This window comes from Lepidochelys kempii, chromosome 19 (genome assembly GCF_965140265.1).
Source record: "Lepidochelys kempii isolate rLepKem1 chromosome 19, rLepKem1.hap2, whole genome shotgun sequence".
NCBI classification, from domain to species: domain Eukaryota; kingdom Metazoa; phylum Chordata; order Testudines; family Cheloniidae; genus Lepidochelys; species Lepidochelys kempii.
The window spans coordinates 11281802-11301424 of record NC_133274.1 but is presented as its reverse complement, the minus strand read 5'-3'; the positions used below and the strand labels follow the sequence as shown (position 1 = coordinate 11301424).

General features: G+C 50.0%; 1 protein-coding gene across 4 annotated transcripts in view; it reads right to left on the bottom strand.

Moving 5' to 3' along the window:
• The window catches only part of PHACTR4 (phosphatase and actin regulator 4), a 99853-nt gene extending 92460 nt beyond the window's left edge, over positions 1 to 7393 (bottom strand). Inside the window, exon 1 of one of the 4 annotated variants that reach the window (XM_073317315.1) lies at positions 7309 to 7393. The gene's annotated coding sequence lies outside the window, so the exon portion shown is untranslated. Of the gene's footprint in view, positions 1 to 4729; positions 5626 to 7308 lie in introns of those variants that run through there. The other 3 variants (XM_073317317.1, XM_073317323.1, XM_073317316.1) reach the window with 3 other exon arrangements.
• Between the last annotated feature and the right edge of the window lie 12230 nt (positions 7394 to 19623).

Sequence of the window (19623 nt, the reverse complement as noted above, 5' to 3'; positions counted from 1 at the left end):
GGTGTGGAAAAGAGCGATGTGCTATAACCCCCAGCATAGACAGTGCTGTCAACGGGAGGGCCTCTCCTGTCAACACGGCTGCCACCTCTCAGGGAGGTGGAGTACCTACGCTGATGGCAGCAGCTCTCCTCTCAGCATCGGTAGCGTCTTCACTAAGCTCTACAGCAGTGCAGCTGCACCACCACAGTGCTCTTCGGGCTTGTCTACCCTGGCACATTATAGCGCTGCAACTTGCTTGCTCAAGGGGGTGAAAAAACACCCCCCTGAGCGCAGCAAGTTTAAGCGCTGTAACATGTCAGTGTAGACAGCGCACCTGCCCTTGCGGAGGTGGGTTTTTTAGAGCACTGGGAGAGCTCTCCCCCAGCACTCTGCCAGGACTACAGCAGCGCTTTACCAGTGCCAGTGTAAACAAGCCCTAAGTGCACACAAGCACTTTGTCTCATTGAAAGCCAATGAAGCTGTTAGGTAAGCAGTTCTTAACCGTGTTTTATAATCAGCACATCAAAGGCACAAATACAAAAGAATGAAGTTAGGGCTGGGTAAATAGTTTGCTTTCTCCTCCACATTATGGTAGAAAGCCAAGTGGTTTTCCAAAAAACAGCAAAACATTAGGTCCCTGTTTGCGAGGAAGGACTTGTTTTCCCTACTGTCATCCTCTTCCCATCTTTGCCACTGATGTTTTCTATCGTTTCACATAAATATATCATTCAGTTAAGAGATGAATCATGTTCCTTAAACTGATAACATCAGGGAACAATTAGTTTCTCTAATGTGGTTTGAAAAGGGCTTGAAGTCCTATGTAAATAGATTCAAATAAGCATTATTGTGCCAACGAAGATTTCACTAGGTACAAAAAGTGCCTATCATCTTGGTATCCTAGCCCCAATCAGGTCAAATTAAAGTCAACAGAAAGTCTGTGCACAGAACAACATCTTTCGATTTAAAAATATCTTGAAAAAATAATCAGAAGTGTAGGGCTGGAAAAGACCTCAAGAGGTCATCTAGTCCATCCCCACTCACAAAGGCAGGATTAAAATATACCTAAACCATCCCTGACAGGTGTTTGTCTAACCTGCTCTTTAGAACCACCGATGACCAGGATTCTACAACCTCTCCAGGTAACTTGTTCCAGTGCTTACCTGTCCTTATAGTTTGAAAGATTTTCCTAATATCTAACTTAAACCTCCCTTGCTCAAACTTAGCTGATTACTTCTTTGCTGGTTTCTTTAAAGCTGGGTAAGTATCCATGACATAGACCCAGTAGAATATCAGTTCCTGATGTGGATGGGGCTGAAGTAACTATAGGTCATACCAGCCATACCACCTGGCTTGCAAGCTTGCTTCCCCATCCCCAGCATTCCTTTGAATATTTACTCAGTCACTTGTAAATTAATCCTCAGATACCAGGAGCACATCATGAACCAAAAAGTCAGACAAGATAGCACAGTGGCTTAATGCACAGGGCTGAGAGTCAGAAGATCTGTGTTCTCTCTTGCCCAGTTCCCCATCAGCTTGCCATGTGACCATCAGTTATTCACTTCTAACCTCTACCTCAGCTTCTTGTGGGAATATTTCCATGCCTCACAGGCATGGAGCAATTTATGCATGTTTTTAGAGCACTTTGAGATCATCAAATTGAAGGCATTATGGAAATCCCAAGTGCTTGTATATCTACATTTTTTTTTATATGCTGAAGCCTGAGAAGCCTCTTGAGAGGGCAGCACGAAGGATTCATAGAGCAAGTTTGTGAGCAGCTGATTTAAAGGGTACTATCTGGAAAGAGTTAAGAAACACCTGCACTGGACCAATCACAAAGGTGCGACGGCTGATCTGCCTATTCACTGATTGACAAATGTGTGATTCCCCCAGTGTGCAGAAAAGAACTAGTTTCAACTAGTTCTCATCACAGAGCACTGACAAATCAGCAAGAACTACTAATTGACTGATAAAAATAGACATCTGAAAACGCTTTTTTCTTTACACAAAGCCAAGCACTGAGCTACTCCAGCCATATACTGTTCCGTTTTCCAAGTGTTCTAAAACCCACCCACAAAAGAACATTCTCAAAGCCACAAAAAAACACATGAAATACAGAATGTCAGAACCTCTCTCACCACAAAGAGAAATTAGGACCCCGATCCTATCAAATGCTGAGCACCTCTAACTAAGCACCCTCTACTCCACAGACTTCAGTGGGATTAGCAAGCAATCAGCCCCCGCACAGGATAAACCCTATTCAGTTTCCTAACTAATTCATAGGACCTTCCTCTCATTGCGAACCAGTCCCTACCTATTGTTTTGCTTGAAATAAATGGTTGAATGTATTATCCATGTGCCCACAGGGGTGGGCAACAGCTTGCTTAGCACATGGCAGCATTTATGTCAATAACTATGGACTGTAATATCTGAACAACAACTTTCATCACCACATGGGTTTTCCTTGAGCACTTTTTTGCTTATTGAATGAGTTTTTATAGCTAGTGAATAATAATCACTGACTAAAATGCCTGAATCAACTTCAATATTTCCTAATTTTAAAAATTTTTAAAATATAATGCCTAACTGTGTCTAAAGCAATCAAGCTTGATCAAAATACAAGTGGCTTGTTTCAATACAAATGCTTTGGCTCCTGAGATCATCAAATTAAACTGAAGATCAAATTAACCAGTGACTGAATGAAGTGGAAGGCTGTGTAATCACAGATTACTGATCCAGCAGCAGAGAAACAAGGATGCAATCACATTTTACCCATCCGTGTCAGTCCCTCCACAGGGATCTACATTCCCACTAATGTTACCCTCCCTTCCCCCACCCTCCCAAGAGAGACTCAAGTCTGCTCCAGGGCTCATAGCAAATAAACCAGGTATGTCCTGATGGGGAAAATGTGCATACTTTTAATCATATTAGCTCACCATGATAGCTTGTATTTTAACAGGGCTTTTCTAACAAGTCCAAAACTGTGTTAGACAGCTACATTTCAGCCTGAGAGGGGGCAGCTTAAACAGCATTGAATATGTTAGGAAAGCCTTGTTAAAAGGTCTTCTCTACACAGGAAAGTTTTTTGGTATAACCCAAGGTGTGCATTGCAACCAGTATAGTGATATTAGTATAAAACTCTGGCATGCAGACACACTTATTCTGGTTTGTGCTTTTTGTCATTTTTAACTCATGGTTTGGAAGGAGGTTGAGATAAACCAAAAAAATAACACCTCTTATACTAGAATATAGTATATTGAGGGGAGGAGGTGTTATATCAATTTAACCATAACAGTGTATATAACCAGCAAAACTTTCCCATGTAGACAAGCCCCAAAATGCAGGCTATCACCTGCCACATTGAGCTAACTAAACTTGGTTAACAAGACTGCTCATCAAGACAGGGTCCCAGAAAGCTTTGCCCTTCACCACCCACGCCAAACAAACTAGAGAATATAAAGATCTACCATTGATAAGTCTCTGTTTATATTTTTAAGAAGTGAATTCAACATTTAAAATGCATGAGCTGTCTATTTTAGGAGGTTTCTGTTCACTTTCTAGAAGAGGATTGAGACTCACTTCCTAGTCTATATTTTGTTGGAGAGATTTTTTTTCAAATGGCTATACCTCCACATTTCTGTAAATATTTGCACAGCTGCTTTCATACAATTGAAAATAAACATTTAAACTAAAAAGACAAAAAGTTTGAGAAAGGGAATATTAAGACCTTCAGTGTAGGGACTGTGATCATGAGTGCCCCTGTCCCCTTCTGGGCATTACTAAAATACTTTATACCAATACCAAATACCAATAGGTAAGCTCATCAATACTTTTTCAACTAACATTGCAAGTCTACATATAGGCACTTCAAGACTTCACCCTCTTGCACTTGGACAAATACAATACAAGGCACTAGTGTTAAATAATTCAGTTACATAGATAAACGATAAAGGGAAAGGGAAATTTAGTTGGAAGTGAGGAAACTGTTTCAGATGAGATCTGAAACAGAGAGCCGATCAAGCAAACAGATACCAAGAAATCCGTTCCAACTAGCAGAAGTTGCAGACACAGTCTTGCAGAGAAGGCTCCTGCACTGGACTAGATGACCTCTTGCAGTCTCTTCCAGTCCTACAATTCTATGACACTATAAACAGTGGGGTCATACCAGGGTAGTTAAAACTGTACACCTTGTGTGTGTAGTCAAGGCCTAAGTGTTTCAAAAGAACAGGGAAGCATAGCAATAAAAGCCTTGGCCAAGATATTTTTTTTTAAATGGGGGTCCTAATGTTGGGGGCTCTTAAGCCTATATTCACAGGCACTTAGGTGGCCTGATTTTCAAGCACTACTCAGCAGCTCCCAACTGAAACTGGGTGCAGCTGGATGTGCAGCATGCTTGAAAATCGGGCTACTTATGTAAGTGTTGAAATACTGATTTAGAGTTTAGGCACCCATGTCTGAATTTTTCCATACTGACTTTAAACAAACAGATGAGGTTCTCTCCCTTCCTGGGACTGAGAGACTTGGAAAGCAAGGCATCACTGCCCTAAACTTTGGCATCACCACAAATTCTCTCCCTTCAGTCCCCCGTTACATTGTTTCAGAGTAGCAGCCCTGTTAGTCTGTATTCGCAAAAAGAAAAGGAGGACTTGTGGCACCTTAGAAAGCTTATGCTCAAATAAATTGGTGCCACAAGTACTCCTTTTCTTTTTGTTACATTGTGTTATCATGTTAGAAAGGGAAGGCTGAAGCTCACTGGTTTAGAGAAGCAGCATATGCCATCCCTCAACAGCCGCAAACGTCCAACTTGCCACAACAGCCAGGGGATAACCCATCTCCACAAGCGGTGCAGTGAAAAGCGGTGGGTTACAGCAATATGAGAGCGGCTTTGGACCCCACACCCCTTTTGTCTTTGGATTTTGTCTTAGTATGGAGCTAGATAGTATGCATGAAGTAAAGGAAGTCCTGGAGATAAAAGGCAGCTAGGGAAAAGAAGGGCGGGGGGTGAAGTGGGGAAGACAGAAAATGTGTCTGCATGTGAAACAGGCAACAAGCAAGGAGGGAGAATAACAGCAGAGAGTGGGGGAGCAGTTGGGACGCTTGGGGTGGGGAAGAGAGACAAAAGGGGGCAGAGAGGAGCCAGCCCCAGACAAAAGAGGGTAAAGGGAGGTTAAATTGGGGCAGCCACAGGCAAAAAGAGGCTGGGGACAGGGGCTGGCCATAGAATGGGGAAGGGTGGGAGGGGAGGGACAGCAGTCTTGAGGGGACGACCCATAGGATAGTGAAGGGGCTCAGGGGGCTGAGGAAGTGGGAGCCAGCACCAGGCTGTGGGTTGGGGAAGGGTCCAGAAGGGGTGGGGGCAGAGGGTGTGCAGGAGCTAGCTCCAGGTGGTGGGAGGGGGCACGGGGAGAGCGAGAGCCAGCCCCAGGCAGTGGGATGAGGAAGGGTCCCGGGGGGCAGCGGGAATGGGGGGAGAGGGAGAGAGCCCCAGGCAGTGGGACAGGAAAGGATCGGGGGGGGGAGGCAGAGGAAGTGGGGAACAGGGAAGGGTAGAGGGGCCTGGCCATAAGATGGGGAAGTGTCCTGGGGGGCAGAGGGAGGGGAATATGGGGAAGGGTCCCAGAGCGGGGCAGAGAGGGGCCAGGCCATAGGATGGGAAGGGGAGGGTCCCGGGTGGGAGGGGGGATATGGGGCAGGGTCACCGGGGGGGGGGGGTTCCGGGTGGGAGGCAGGATATGGGGCAGGGTCCCGGGGGGGGGGAGGGTGGGTCCCGGGTGGGAGGCGGGATATGGGGCAGGGTCCCGGGAGGGGGGGGGCAGGCTGTAGGATGGGGCAGGGTCCCGGGGGGGAGGGGCCAGGCAGTGGATGGACCAGGGTCCTGGGGGCAGAGAGAGGGAGGGAGGGGGGATACGGGGCAGGATCCCGGGGGGATATGGGGCCGGGCAGTGGATGGGGCAGAGTCCCGGGGTGCAGAGGGAGCGGGGAGGAGGGATATGGGGCAGGGTCCCGGGGGAGAGGGGGGATACGGGGCAGGGTCCCGAGGGAGAGGGGCTGGGCAGTGGATGGGGCAGGGTCCCGGGGGATATGGGGCCGGGCAGTGGATGGGGCAGGGTCCCGGGGTGCAGAGGGAGCGGGGAGGAGGGATACGGGGCAGGGTCCCGAGGGGAGGGGGGATACGGGGCAGGGTCCCGAGGGGAGGGGGGATACGGGGCAGGGTCCCGAGGGGAGGGGGGATACGGGGCAGGGTCCCGAGGGGAGGGGGGCCGGGCAGTGGATGGGGCAGGGTCCCGGGGTGCAGAGGGAGCGGGGAGGAGGGATATGGGGCAGGGTCCCGAGGGGAGGGGGGATACGGGGCAGGGTCCCGAGGGAGAGGGGCTGGGCAGTGGATGGGGCAGGATCCCGGGGGGATATGGGGCCGGGCAGTGGATGGGGCAGGGTCCCGGGGTGCAGAGGGAGCGGGGAGGAGGGATATGGGGCAGGGTCCCGGGGGAGAGGGGCCGGGCAGTGGATGGGGCAGGGTCCCGGGGGCAGAGGGAGGGAGGGGGGATACGGGGCAGGGTCCCGGGGGGATATGGGGCCGGGCAGTGGATGGGGCAGGGTCCCGGGGTGCAGAGGGAGCGGGGAGGAGGGATATGGGGCAGGGTCCCGGGGTGCAGAGGGAGCGGGGAGGAGGGATATGGGGCAGGGTCCCGGGGGAGGGGGGATACGGGGAGGGGGGATATGGGGCAGGGTCCCGAGGGGAGGGGGGATACGGGGCAGGGTCCCGGGGGGATATGGGGCCGGGCAGTGGATGGGGCAGGGTCCCGGGGTGCAGAGGGAGCGGGGAGGAGGGATATGGGGCAGGGTCCCGGGGGAGAGGGGCCGGGCAGTGGATGGGGCAGGGTCCCGGGGGCAGAGGGAGGGAGGGGGGATACGGGGCAGGGTCCCGGGGGGATATGGGGCCGGGCAGTGGATGGGGCAGGGTCCCGGGGTGCAGAGGGAGCGGGGAGGAGGGATATGGGGCAGGGTCCCGGGGTGCAGAGGGAGCGGGGAGGAGGGATATGGGGCAGGGTCCCGGGGGAGGGGGGATACGGGGAGGGGGGATATGGGGCAGGGTCCCGAGGGGAGGGGGGATACGGGGCAGGGTCCCGGGGGGATATGGGGCCGGGCAGTGGATGGGGCAGGGTCCCGGGGTGCAGAGGGAGCGGGGAGGAGGGATATGGGGCAGGGTCCCGAGGGGAGGGGGGATATGGGGCAGGGTCCCGGGGGAGAGGAGCCGGGCAGTGGATGGGGCAGGGTCCCGGGGGGCACCCGGCCACCCCCAGCCAGGAGGGGCGCGGAGCGGCATCGCCTCACCTGGCTGGGTCCTGCCCCGGCTCCGCTCTGCCCCGCGGCTGCGAGTGCGCTCGGCGCGTGCCCGGAAGCCCGGCAGGCTGCAGGCGGGGGGGCGGGGCGCGCGCGGGGCATGCCGGGACTCGTAGGCCGTGGGGCGGGGGATATTATGGGATATTAACCAGGGGGGAGCTGTACTGGGAGGAGGTGCGGTTTGGGGAGAGGTGGGAGGTGGGAGGTGGGGAGCGGAGGGCGGGGCGGGGCGGTTTGGGGGGAGGTGGGGAGCGGAGGGCGGGGCGGTTTGGGGAGAGGTGGGGGGTGGGGAGCGGAGGGCGGGGCGGTTTGGGGAGAGGTGGGGGGTGGGGAGCGGAGGGCGGGGCGGTTTGGGGAGAGGTGGGGAGTGGGGGGTGGGGAGCGGAGGGCGGGCGGTTTGGGGAGAGGTGGGGGGTGGGGAGCGGAGGGCGGGGCGGTTTGGGGAGAGGTGGGGGGTGGGGAGCGGAGGGCGGGGCGGTTTGGGGGGAGGTGGGGAGCGGAGGGCGGGGCGGTTTGGGGAGAGGTGGGGAGCGGAGGGCGGGGCGGTTTGGGGAGAGGTGGGGGGTGGGGAGCGGAGGGCGGGGCGGTTTGGGGAGAGGTGGGGGGTGGGGAGCGGAGGGCGGGGCGGTTTGGGGAGAGGTGGGGGGTGGGGAGCGGAGGGCGGGCGGTTTGGGGAGAGGTGGGGGGTGGGGAGCGGAGGGCGGGGCGGTTTGGGGAGAGGTGGGGGGTGGGGAGCGGAGGGCGGGGCGGTTTGGGGAGAGGTGGGGGGTGGGGAGCGGAGGGCGGGGCGGTTTGGGGGGAGGTGGGGGGTGGGGAGCGGAGGGCGGGGCGGTTTGGGGAGAGGTGGGGGGTGGGGAGCGGAGGGCGGGGCGGTTTGGGGAGAGGTGGGGGGTGGGGAGCGGAGGGCGGGGCGGTTTGGGGAGAGGTGGGGGGTGGGGAGCGGAGGGCGGGGCGGTTTGGGGAGAGGTGGGAGGTGGGGAGAGGTGGGGGGTGGGGAGCGGAGGGCGGGGCGGTTTGGGGAGAGGTGGGGGGTGGGGAGCGGAGGGCGGGGCGGTTTGGGGAGAGGTGGGGGGTGGGGAGCGGAGGGCGGGGCGGTTTGGGGTTGGAACTGGGGTAACTTGGAAGCTGTATGTGCTGGAGGAAGTCAGAGGTAGGAGACTAATAAGTGTACTTGGCGGTAGTGAGTTGGGGATTCTTTAGGGATACTGTGTGGGTAATTTGGGAAAGTTAGAGGTAATCTGAGGGGTGAGTTTGTGGAGGGCACTTGGAGGGAGTTGAGGGTAATTTGGGGAGATTATCTGTGTGGAATAATTTGTGGGTGATGTGAAGGGGAATAATTTAGGGAGTCCGGGGACATGGGGAGAGCTGCACAGGGAAAGACGAGGAGTGGTACATGTAATGGGGTGGCTCAGGAAATTGCATGAGAGATAAGGTAGGGGGAAATGTGGGTATCTCATGCATGTGTGAGCAGGGGCTGTGTCATGTCTGGCTCCTTTTAACTAAAACTGCCCATTGACCATAACAAGTTTTTGAGAATTTTTCTAGAGGGGCATTTCAGATCGTTTATACTGCCACCAAACCTTTAAATTGACAAAGCCCTGGCTGGGATGATTTAACTGGGAATTGGTCCTGCTTCGAGCAGGGGGTTGGACTAGATGACCTTCAGGGGTCCCTTCCAACCCTGATATTCTATGATTCTATGAAATTAGTCTGTATAATTACTCAGGACAAAGAGTTGTCTTCCTCACCCTTCTGAATTAGTTTTATTAGAGTAGGTTTTGACAGAGGCTGAATCACTTATTAAGCCATACCTCCCAGTTATATTCTCCTATGTAATATAATCAGACACAAGGAGCAAAGGAACAGAAGATAACTCTCACTTTTGAGTAGCAATAAACCTAACTAAACACAAATAATAAATAAGAATTATAGCACGTAGGAGCTCTAGTCATGGATCAGGACCACACTGTACTAGGGGCTGTACAAAGATGTACACAGACTAGGAGGAGGAATACTTATTGTTCAAAACATGGAATTTTTTTTCACAGGAAATTTTGACATTCCAACGTTACTTTCCATTCCAAATATGAGCAACATGGCAAAATATCAAAACTGTTCATGAAACAGAAAATTCTGAAAAGTTTCACATCTGAAGCATTGAAATGGAAAAGTTCAGCACTTTTGATTGAAACAAAATGATTCAACATTTCAAAATGACATTCTTCAGTGCAGTTCTCCTGATTAATAAAAAAATTCTGACAAAAATCACATTTGTTTGATTGGAGGAATTTTTTTCTGTGAAAAATTTCAAACAGATTGATTACAGTAGGAAATACTTGTTATATGCAGGAAAAATCATGAAAAGTAACTCATAACTAACCATTTACTTGTCTAAAAACAAATTACACACAATAGCATAAATGAAGACCCTCAGTCCATATGGAAGTCCTCTGGTGTGGCTAAACACAGATGAACCAATTTCCTTTAAGGCAGGTTTATTTGCTTGGCTTGTACCTTGATAATACATTTCCTTCTGGTTGTAACGCAAGAGGAGCTATGCAACTCCACTCCTTTCCTAGAGGGCTGCCAACCCTTCCAAGTCCTTCCCACACAAAATCCTTCCACCACCTCTACTGTAAATTGGAGCATGTCTTTACCTGAGGGCAGCCTCCAAATAAACTCTGTCATCATGCTAATGCTTAGACAGACAAGGTGGGTGAGGGAATACCTTTTATTGGACCAACTTCTATTGGTGAGAGAGACATGCTTTTGAGCCACACAGAGCTATACAGTGATGGGGAAACCCCTTTCCAGTGCTGTATTAAGTGTCTACACTACAGTGGTGTAGCCTCAGTGCTGTAGCTAAATACCTTTGAGGATCTGGCCTGTGTGCCTCAGTTCCCCATGTGTAAAACTTGCCTACCTTACAGGAGTCTTGTGAGGATAAATACATTCAAGATGGTGAAGTCTTCAGATACTGTGGTAATGGGAGCCAGACAAGTACTATAGATACATATCAGTGAGAACATCTAGGACTAAGTTCAATCGGATAAACAGAAGTATAATGGTTATAAACCCTGCAGTCAGTTCTGCCATAGACTTTCGGTGTCATTTCATTTCTCTGGGCCTCTCTAAAATGGGGAAAATACTACGTCCCTTCTTTCTCTTCCTACCCCTGCACAAGTCCAGTATTTGAACTGCAAGCTCTTTGGGGCAGGGACTCTTACAGTGTGTGTATACAATACACAGCACAATGGGCCCCGATCATCACTGGGAACCCCAGGGGCTCCTGTAATACATATAATATCAATAAAAATAGTTTCTAAAATCTATCAGAGTTCTTTTATGGCCTCAGCACTGTAGTATTTCAGCCGCATAAACATTAATGAATTTACCCTCACAGGGCCACTGTGTGGCCTGGCAGAGCTATTATCCCATTATCTAGAGGGGGAACTGAGGCACAGAAAAGTTACATTATTTTCCCCAGGTCACCCAGGAAGACTATGGAATTGAACCTAGGTCTTCAGCACCTTGAGCTACAAGGCCATCTTGCCTTCTTTATGAGACTTAGGTACGAAGGATGCCTTTGAAGCCAAAAAGGGGCCTTTCACACTATTGATGGCTCTGCAGATTTTCATTTGATGCAGGAACGGAGGCTGTGCATGTACCAATTTTTTAGTCAAGCCTGTGCTCTGTGGACATTCCCTGTCCCACGCAGTAAACGACCTGAGGCGTAGGCTATATCTACGTTTCGGCATATAGTGTACCTACACTGCAGGCTTCACCCCACCCCCCTTGCCAGCACAGGTATAAATAGCAGAGCAGATGATGAGGCACTGCGTAGGTGAATAAAGACACGCCTGAACCTAGGGTGGCTCTGTACGTGCCCAAGCAGTGCCTACCCTGGCTACATTGCTAATTTTAGCCTGCTGCTCGAGCCAGGGGGAAAGGCTCTGGTGGGGGGAGGAGGGGAGGCAGATGGGAAAAGGCTTGATCCCACTACAGGGAGCTGCTGGAACCTTTGCCCACAAGAGTGAAAGACACCAGCAGCGGGAAAGGCTCTGGCAGTTTCCCACTGCCAGAGCCTTTGTCTGCTGACTCCCCCCTGCCAGAGCCTTTCCCTGCCACGTGTAGCTACACACCGCAGCTTGGACGCAGCATGGTTTTCACTGCAGCTTTTAACTACCCACCCTGCGCCCCACTCCCAGAGTAGACAAGGCCTCATGAAGACCTGCTCTTCCTTGTTCTAGCTGCTTTATGGACGCAAATGGTTTGAAGCTGGAAGTCCTCTGCTCTGGTGGGATTTTGTCAGAGATACATTTTTGCAAGTCAGATGTGGTTTGTTGCTTGCGGATGCATAAACAAATTGTTAGTGTAAAATGGGTGTGTGCATTGCTTCTAGATGTACATGCTTTACTCTGTGCTATTTACAGCCAGTTCCTGCTACATTAGTAAATGCGCTGGTTTTCTAGTGCTCTCTGTTTCCATCCGCTGTGACTCCTTTACGCGGAGACTCCATTGCCCTTCTTCCCCCAACTTGCAACCTCCCCATTTACTGGGCCCTACGCCCACCAGGCACTATGGAGCACTTAAAATCCTAGAGCCCCATGCTTCATGCCTCTGGAAATCTCTCTCAGAAAGCTTCTCAGTAGTGGGGGGGTGAGCGGTAGGGTTATCTCTTGATTAGGAAAGTCATTCATCAACAACCTGGTGCTGTAGCTTACACCCCCTCTCAAGCCTTATCTGTATGCCTAGCAGCTGCAGGAATGCAGACAAAGGTGATCTATGGGGCAGTAATCATCTTGCCTGAAGATTCAGGACAGCTTTCTCTCCAGGGTAAGTCAATGAGTAACTTGCTGCTGTTAGCAGAATTAGAGGAGCTGGGCAAACAATTTGACCTTGTTCATGCCAGAGTGAGCATTGTGGCCTCCAAGGACGTTAGCTTGCAGGAAGAGTGAACAAGCTGGAAGCTAAAGTAGGTGCCTCTGGGCAGGAAAGATGGGAAGCAGGTCATAGAATGCAGTCATGAAAATAGAGGAGCGCATGTCATTTGCTATTGCACAAGCTTTGTGAAAGAAATGGCCAAGCCCTTTTGTTTTGCCTGGAGTCTAGTGCAAGTTACATCGATACTTTGGCTACAAGGTCTCCCCCTTGGCTCTGAGGGAGATCTCTTTGCAGGCTTTCTAAAAGCCTGGGCTCTGGAGATCTTGCATCTTAACTATGGGTCAGTCTGTGTGGTAAGTGGTGTTACCAACTCTTGTGATTTGTTTGCAACTCTTGTACTATTTGTTGTTTTTTTCTAAAGCTCCAGCACCCGGAGTCATGAGACTCAGCTTTCATTTAAAAAAAAAAAGTGTAAGGTTCCATCCCTCAAAGTTGCAGAGAAAAGCTTGAAAACATGACTCAAGTGGACCCTAAAGGTTCAGAAACACGAAGGCAAATAAAAAGCCCCCTTCCCAATGTTATTTTTAAAAATCTCATGGTTTTTAAAGCCAAGTTCATGATGCTTCACGACCTGATGATTTTTGAACACTTGGGGTCAGTGATATTGGGTGGGGGGGGGCCTTTCCACATTCATCCCAGGAGAAAGAAACAACCAACCAATGCAACCCTGAGCAGCTCAGTCCATCATCTGTGGAATACCTGGTTTGTGGGATGAGGACAGGCTCTTAACTGAAGCCAAGAAAGCCAAAGAGATGATGTACCACCATGGCCAGGTTAGGAATGTTCCTGATTTAGATCCCACAGCTCCAGCCAAAAGGAGAGTCCTTGCACCTAATGAAAAGGCATTTGCTGAAATGACAAGGAAAGCAATAATAAACGCAATGCAGCCAGGCAACACCTTCCATCAGAGGATCTCAAGGTACTTAATGATTTAATCCGCATGCTGGTAAGGTACACATGGGGAAAATGGGGCATAGAGTGAAATCCTGGCTTGATTTAAGTCAATGGCAGAACTCCCATTGACTTCAGTGGAGCCAGGATTCTACCCAGTGAGTTTAAGTGACTTTCCCAGAGTCCCAAAGGAAAAGTCAAATGTGCAACCCAGATTTCCACACCATCCTTCCCCTCTAGCCTATGAGTCACCATAAATGGCAAAATCCACATATTTAGGGGTGCTAGGTCTGCTCTATTTTAAGTACTGAAATGACCCCCATTTCCAGAGTATTGCATACCACACACTAATTAATGCATTTACCCTCACACACTCCCAGGAGGCAGGGCAGTGCTATCATCACCATTTATAGATGGAGAAACTGAGGCACGGGGAGGCTATGTGACTTGCCCAAGGTCACACAGAGATTATGGCAGAGCAGGGAATTGAACCTGGGTTTCTTGAGACCCAGGCTACCATCCTGACTGTCCAACCTAATGCCATGAACCTTCTGGGGAAAAACGTCCATCAAGAAGCAGGAGAGAACATTGATCTAGGCTATCAACTGACTTCCTTTTCATCTAATGGAGCTTCTTCTGTATATTTAGTGCCTTTCAGTCTCTTTTGTTTCCTCTCATGTTTTGTAGAATCTTTTTAGAGCTACAATGGACCTTTGAATGCAGTATAATAGAGGATATCCTTTTAGAGTGACCTACGTTCTTTTTGAACTGAATACCAATTAGCTGGATAGAGGCATTCAGCATTCAAAGGAATATTTCAAAGCCCTTTTTCTAGTAACTTTATTATCTACAAGTCACACAAGCTTTCTGGTGATACTTGGGCCAGCATGGGAACATAATGACAATATGAGCTTCCTAACACCAGCACGTAAGGGCAACAGTAAGGCCCATTGGGAGTTAGGTGCCCAGGGAATACTTTGCAGGGGTGTAATGCCATATTGGTTTGGGGAAAATCCGCATAGCTAAGCAGTCTATACATCCCATAGGTTAATGGAGGGATTGGCAACCTTTGGCACACAGCCCACCAGGGTAAGCCCCCTGGCGAGCCGGGCCAGTTTGTTTACCTGCCGCGTTCGCCGGTTCGGTCGATCGCAGCTCCTACTGGCCGTGGTTCTCCGCTCCAGGCCAATGGGTGCTGCAGGAAGCGGCGTGGGCCAAGGGATGTGCTGGCTAACGCATCCCGCAGCCCCCATTGACCTGGAGTGGTGAACCAAACCGATCCCTTGGTTAATACAATACACACTCTTGGGGATGTTATGTATTGCAGATAATATGCTAAGTTTATTTCAAGTAGTTATACAGTAACTTTTTTAATAGTTGTGTTTGTTTAGTGTTGTCTGGCGTGACGGGGCAAGGCCAGATGGCTATGGAAAAGTAGTGGGAGCTAGATATATTAGCTCCAGACTAAACAAATCCCTGGTACCAGGATAAGTGAAATGGCAGCTGCTCCAGGTCAATTAAGACACCTGGGGCCAATGAAGAACTTTCCAGAAGGCAGGGAGAAGGCTAGGTTGATTGGGACACCTGAAGCCAATCAGGGGCTGGCTGAAACTAGTTAAAAGCCTCCCAGTTAGTCAGGTGGGTGTGCATGTCAGGAGCTGTGGGAGGAAGTTGCGCTGTTGGAGAGGCTGAGTAGTACACACCATATCAGGCACAAGGAAGGAGGCCCTGAGGTAAGGGTGAAGTGGAGCTTGAGGAAGTGAGGGCTGCTGTGGGGGAAGTAGCCCAGGGAATTGTACATGTTATGTTTCTAAAAGGTCAGCTACCATAGCTGATACTATTAGGGTCCCTGGGCTGGAGCCCGGAGTAGAGGGTGGGCCTGGGCTCCCCCCCACACCTTTGCCACCTGATTAATCACTGAGACTGGGACACAACAGAGACTGTGCAAGGAAGGGTAACTTCTCCTCACCTCCCTCGCTGGCTTATGATGAAAATGGCTCAGTAGACTGTGACCCTTGTCTCTAGAGAGAGAAGGGTTATGTGGAGGGTCACAGTGAGCCTCTGAGGCTAGCGAAATCCACCAGGAAATGCGGGACCCACAGAGGCAAGGACAGAGCTTTGTCACACCGGCAACAAGTGTTAGATTGTGCATGAGTTTGTGAATGGTTTAGAACCAGCAAAAATCATTCATTGTGATCATCTAAAATACGGGTCTCCGACTCCTCTTTGAAGGCACACAGCAGTGGGGGTCATATAGATACATAGGTGGAGAATACTATCCATCTAAATATCAAGAGATGAGGACAACAGCAGATACCCCACAAAGATATGCTTATTAATTTCTTGTATGATGGTAGCACATAGAAGCCCCAATAAGGATCTCATTGTGCTAGGCTTTGCCCACACACCGTATAAAAGTCTCTTCTCCAAAGATCTTATAATCTAATTAAATTAACCAGATTTTGGGAGGAGGAACTTCTGCCAACATTTCCTGCAGTTTTCCATTGTCCTTGATAATTGTCCTAGTGTGTGTGGTCCTAAGGGCCCCAGCACAGTCAGAACACTAGCTAGGCAGCTACCAGGTGACCCTGTGTAAACTACTTCATCTCCTCTGTGCCTCTGTTCCCCCATCTGTAAAATGCAGATAATAATAATTCTCTAAATCCATTCATATCTGTGGGCTATCTATACTCAGATAACAGGGTAATGAGATTGACAGAAGTCTTGTGGCTAAATAAAATTCTCTCTTTCTTAGTTTCCATTTTATAGCCCTATGGGGACAAATTCAGTCCAGATGTAAGTTGGCTCAAATCCTTTGACATCCCTAAAATTTTACCTGGTCACACAACAGCTGAGTATCGTTCAACATCCCGAAGGCCATGGATGTGGAGATGGGTCAGCAAAGCTGAGCTAGATTAGTAGTTCTCAAAGGGGACCTCTGCCAAGGGGTCTGCAGAGCTGCCTGCATCACTCTGGGGAAGTCAGTGATGTTGTTTCCTGGGAGCAACAGCACAATCTACGGGTTTAAATACACTGAGAAATTGATCAGAATAGTGAAAGCAGAAGACACCATTCCACAATCGCTGTTCCAGAATAGCTCCTCCTGTGCACACGCTATTAAATTGCACTAATTATTCTGGAATAAAGTAACTTTTATTCTGGAATAGTGTGTCCACCCGGAGAGATATTCCACAATAGCTATTGCAAAATAGTGTATTTCACAACAGCTATTCTGCTCAAATTCCTGTGGAGACAAACCCTAAGACTCTCTGAAGAATCCCTGAGAGGGATTTAGTTTTGAGGCCAATTAAAGTAAATATGGAGCCCCTGTGTGCTCCCTGCACCGATGCTTAATATTAGCCAGTCTTTACTGGTTGCTTCTTTGGTCCAGATTCAACCATGAATGATCAAACTTATGGGTGCCACTAAAACTAAAGGAGGAACAAACACCCAGGATGCCAGGAGCAAACAATGAAGGGGCAGGATGGAGAGATTAGAGCACTGGGGGCTGAAGGCAACAAAGGCGATACAGTGCTAAAAAAATGAAAATAAACAACACGGATACAAAGTGAAAGGAGGGGAGGGGAGGGAAGCAATGTAGCCCGACAGTTGAGCCTGTCACATTCAAGCAAGTGCTTGTTTCTGTGGTGCTGTCCTCAGATGACTTTGTGTAAGCAAGTTGCTGCAGGGATGTTCTGGCATCAGGACTAGGAGATAAAGCTTTCACTAGAGGATGGGTCTGCCCTGAAAAGTGGGGCACAGCACAAAAAATGTCTGAGAACCACTGAGTCAGCTAAATCACGGATGCATTCTTCGGTAACACTAAGGACTAGTTAGACTTGAACAGATCAATAACACCCATCTTTCAATGAGTCGTGCAGGGCTCCGTGCTCTTAGCGTACCCGGTGGGTGCTTAAACTGCCGAACATTATAACATAACAAGGTCAGGGGACATGACAACTCTGACAGCTCCTGAATACCAACCAGTGTGTACACACACACACACATTTATGGTAGGTCTGCCCCTCCTCCTGTTTAAGAAATGCAAGGACAGCTGCATTGACACTGTCTGCACCGCAGCCGCAGAAGAAGTGCCCCACCGTTTTAGCTTCTCAAATCATAAGCACTAGGATGCAACACAGAGGATTTCCAAAAAGGTAGCAGTTAAAGGAACCCCACTGAGCTGTCAGTGACATAAATGACAGCAAAAGGGTTAAAACCAAACATGGAGGAAGGCAGACCCTTTCCCTCCTCATCCGTGGAAATGTAGCAGTTGATAAGACAAAGTGATTACCCTGGGTGAGGAGCAGTAGAGGAGAGACACCTCCAGCATCCAGCAGGTGGCTACACTGAATCAGAAAACCATAAACCTTGCTGGCTTGAGTTGACGCTGACAGAAGCTAAATGGAAGAAAGGGAGTCAGCTGGTAATGATTTTTAACCACAGCTAACCTGGGGATGGAGTCCAATCAAACTCCCCTTAAAGTGAATGGAAAGTTCCCCAGTGGCTTCAGTGGGAATTGAATCGTGGGATTTTCAAAGTGCCTAAACTGATTGGGTGCCTAAATCCCATTGAAATCAATGGGAGTTAGGCACTTCTGAAAAATCCCACTTACAAGTCTAGACTTCAGCCCATCATCAGCTCCAGGATCAGAGCCCCCCTCTCAGTCCCCTGTTTGGGTCTGATATTCATGCTAGGTGTCTGGTTTCTTTCAGGAGTCCCACAGCTGCCTAAGTGTCGGATTCATTTGCGATAGGGAGTAGCACACAAACATTTATGTTGGTTTCCCGCTACCTTCTGATTGTCCTGTATACAGTGTTTTGGATTAAAAGACGCGGTAGTGAGGCGAAGGCAGTGCAGAAGTAAGAGTGACGATGCCACAACACCCTTGCCCGCCCCCCAGACACAAAGAAGGGGGGGGTGCGATCAAATAAGTTTGAGAACCACTGATAAGAGATGACCCCTCCTGACTAGGTGCACAGGTTCAGAGCAAACATTTTTTACAGTCTTAAAGCAAAAACTTTGCAGTCCTGTGGTTCGAGCCCCCACCTCCCAAGTGGGTGATGCTGGCTCCAGTCCCCTCCCCCGGCTCCGAACACTTCATTAGTTACCCACAGTGGAGCAGCTTCAACAGGAGAGATGGAAGGAGCCAAATATCCTATAGCTCTGTATTGGGAGCACCCTTCTTGAGTCAGCAGTGTGCCCCTGTTGTCAAGAAGGCCAATGGCATTTTGGGATGTATAAGTAGGGGCATAGTGAGCAGATCGAGGGACATGATTGTCCCCCTCTATTCGACATTGGTGAGGCCTCATCTGGAGTACTGTGTCCAGTTTTGGGCCCCACACTACAAGAAGGATGTGGATAAATTGGAAAGAGTCCAGCGAAGGGCAACAAAAATGATTAGGGGTCTGGAACACATGAGTTATGAGGAGAGGCTGAGGGAACTGGGATTGTTTAGTCTGCAGAAGAGAAGAATGAGGGGGGATTTGATAGCTGCTTTCAACTACCTGAGAGGTGGTTCCAGAGAGGATGGTTCTAGACTATTCTCAGTGGTGGAAGAGGACAGGACAAGGAGTAATGGTCTCAAGTTGCAGTGGGGGAGGTTTAGGTTGGATATTAGGAAAAACTTTTTCACTAGGAGGGTGGTGAAACACTGGAATGCGTTACCTAGGGAGGTGGTGGAATCTCCTTCCTTAGAAGTTTTTAAGGTCAGGCTTGACAAAGCCCTGGCTGGGATGATTTAATTGGGGATGGGTCCTGCTTTTGAGCAGGGGGTTGGACTAGATGACCTCCTGAGGTCCCTTCCAACCCTGATATTCTATGATTCTATGATTCTAAGTGGGGGAGTCCCCATTCAAATCCTTTTGTCCCCCCTAGCAGAGAGGGGGGAACTGACCCTTGGTCTCCCACAGCCCAGGTGAGTGCTCTCAGCACTAAGTTCTAAGGTGGGCTTCTCCTCTGGATGGGGAATGGGACCTGATCCGCTAGCCTCGGAGCACACCTGCCAGGTTAGACCCTGCAGCCGAACGCCTGCCTTCCCCCACTTTGTGACGTGCTGTGGGGCTTGGGCAGGAGAGAAGCGGCTGGATGCCCGGAGCAAGGCAGCAGTGCACGTGCCCAGGGACAGAAACCCAAGTGTCCAGGGAACTTTCACCCTGAAAACCTAGGCACCAAGAGAGTTTAGGCACCTCCGGGGTTCAGTTAGAGTTCTGCAGATCGCAGTGGAGCCAAAGCTGGGGTTTAAGTACTCCTTTTCTTTTTACTTCCAGGGACTAGCCACCTAAGTACCCTTCTACACCCCAGTTGGCCATTTTGCAAGCCATACCAGGCACTGCTCCCTACCTAGGGGTGTGGCCACCCTGTCCCAGCACGCCCCCCACACCACAGCACAGGACAGCAGTAGCTCCTCTTCTGTTTGCCTCCTGGGCTTCCATTGCTCTGCTCCGCTTCCGACACCTTCCAGGATGAGGG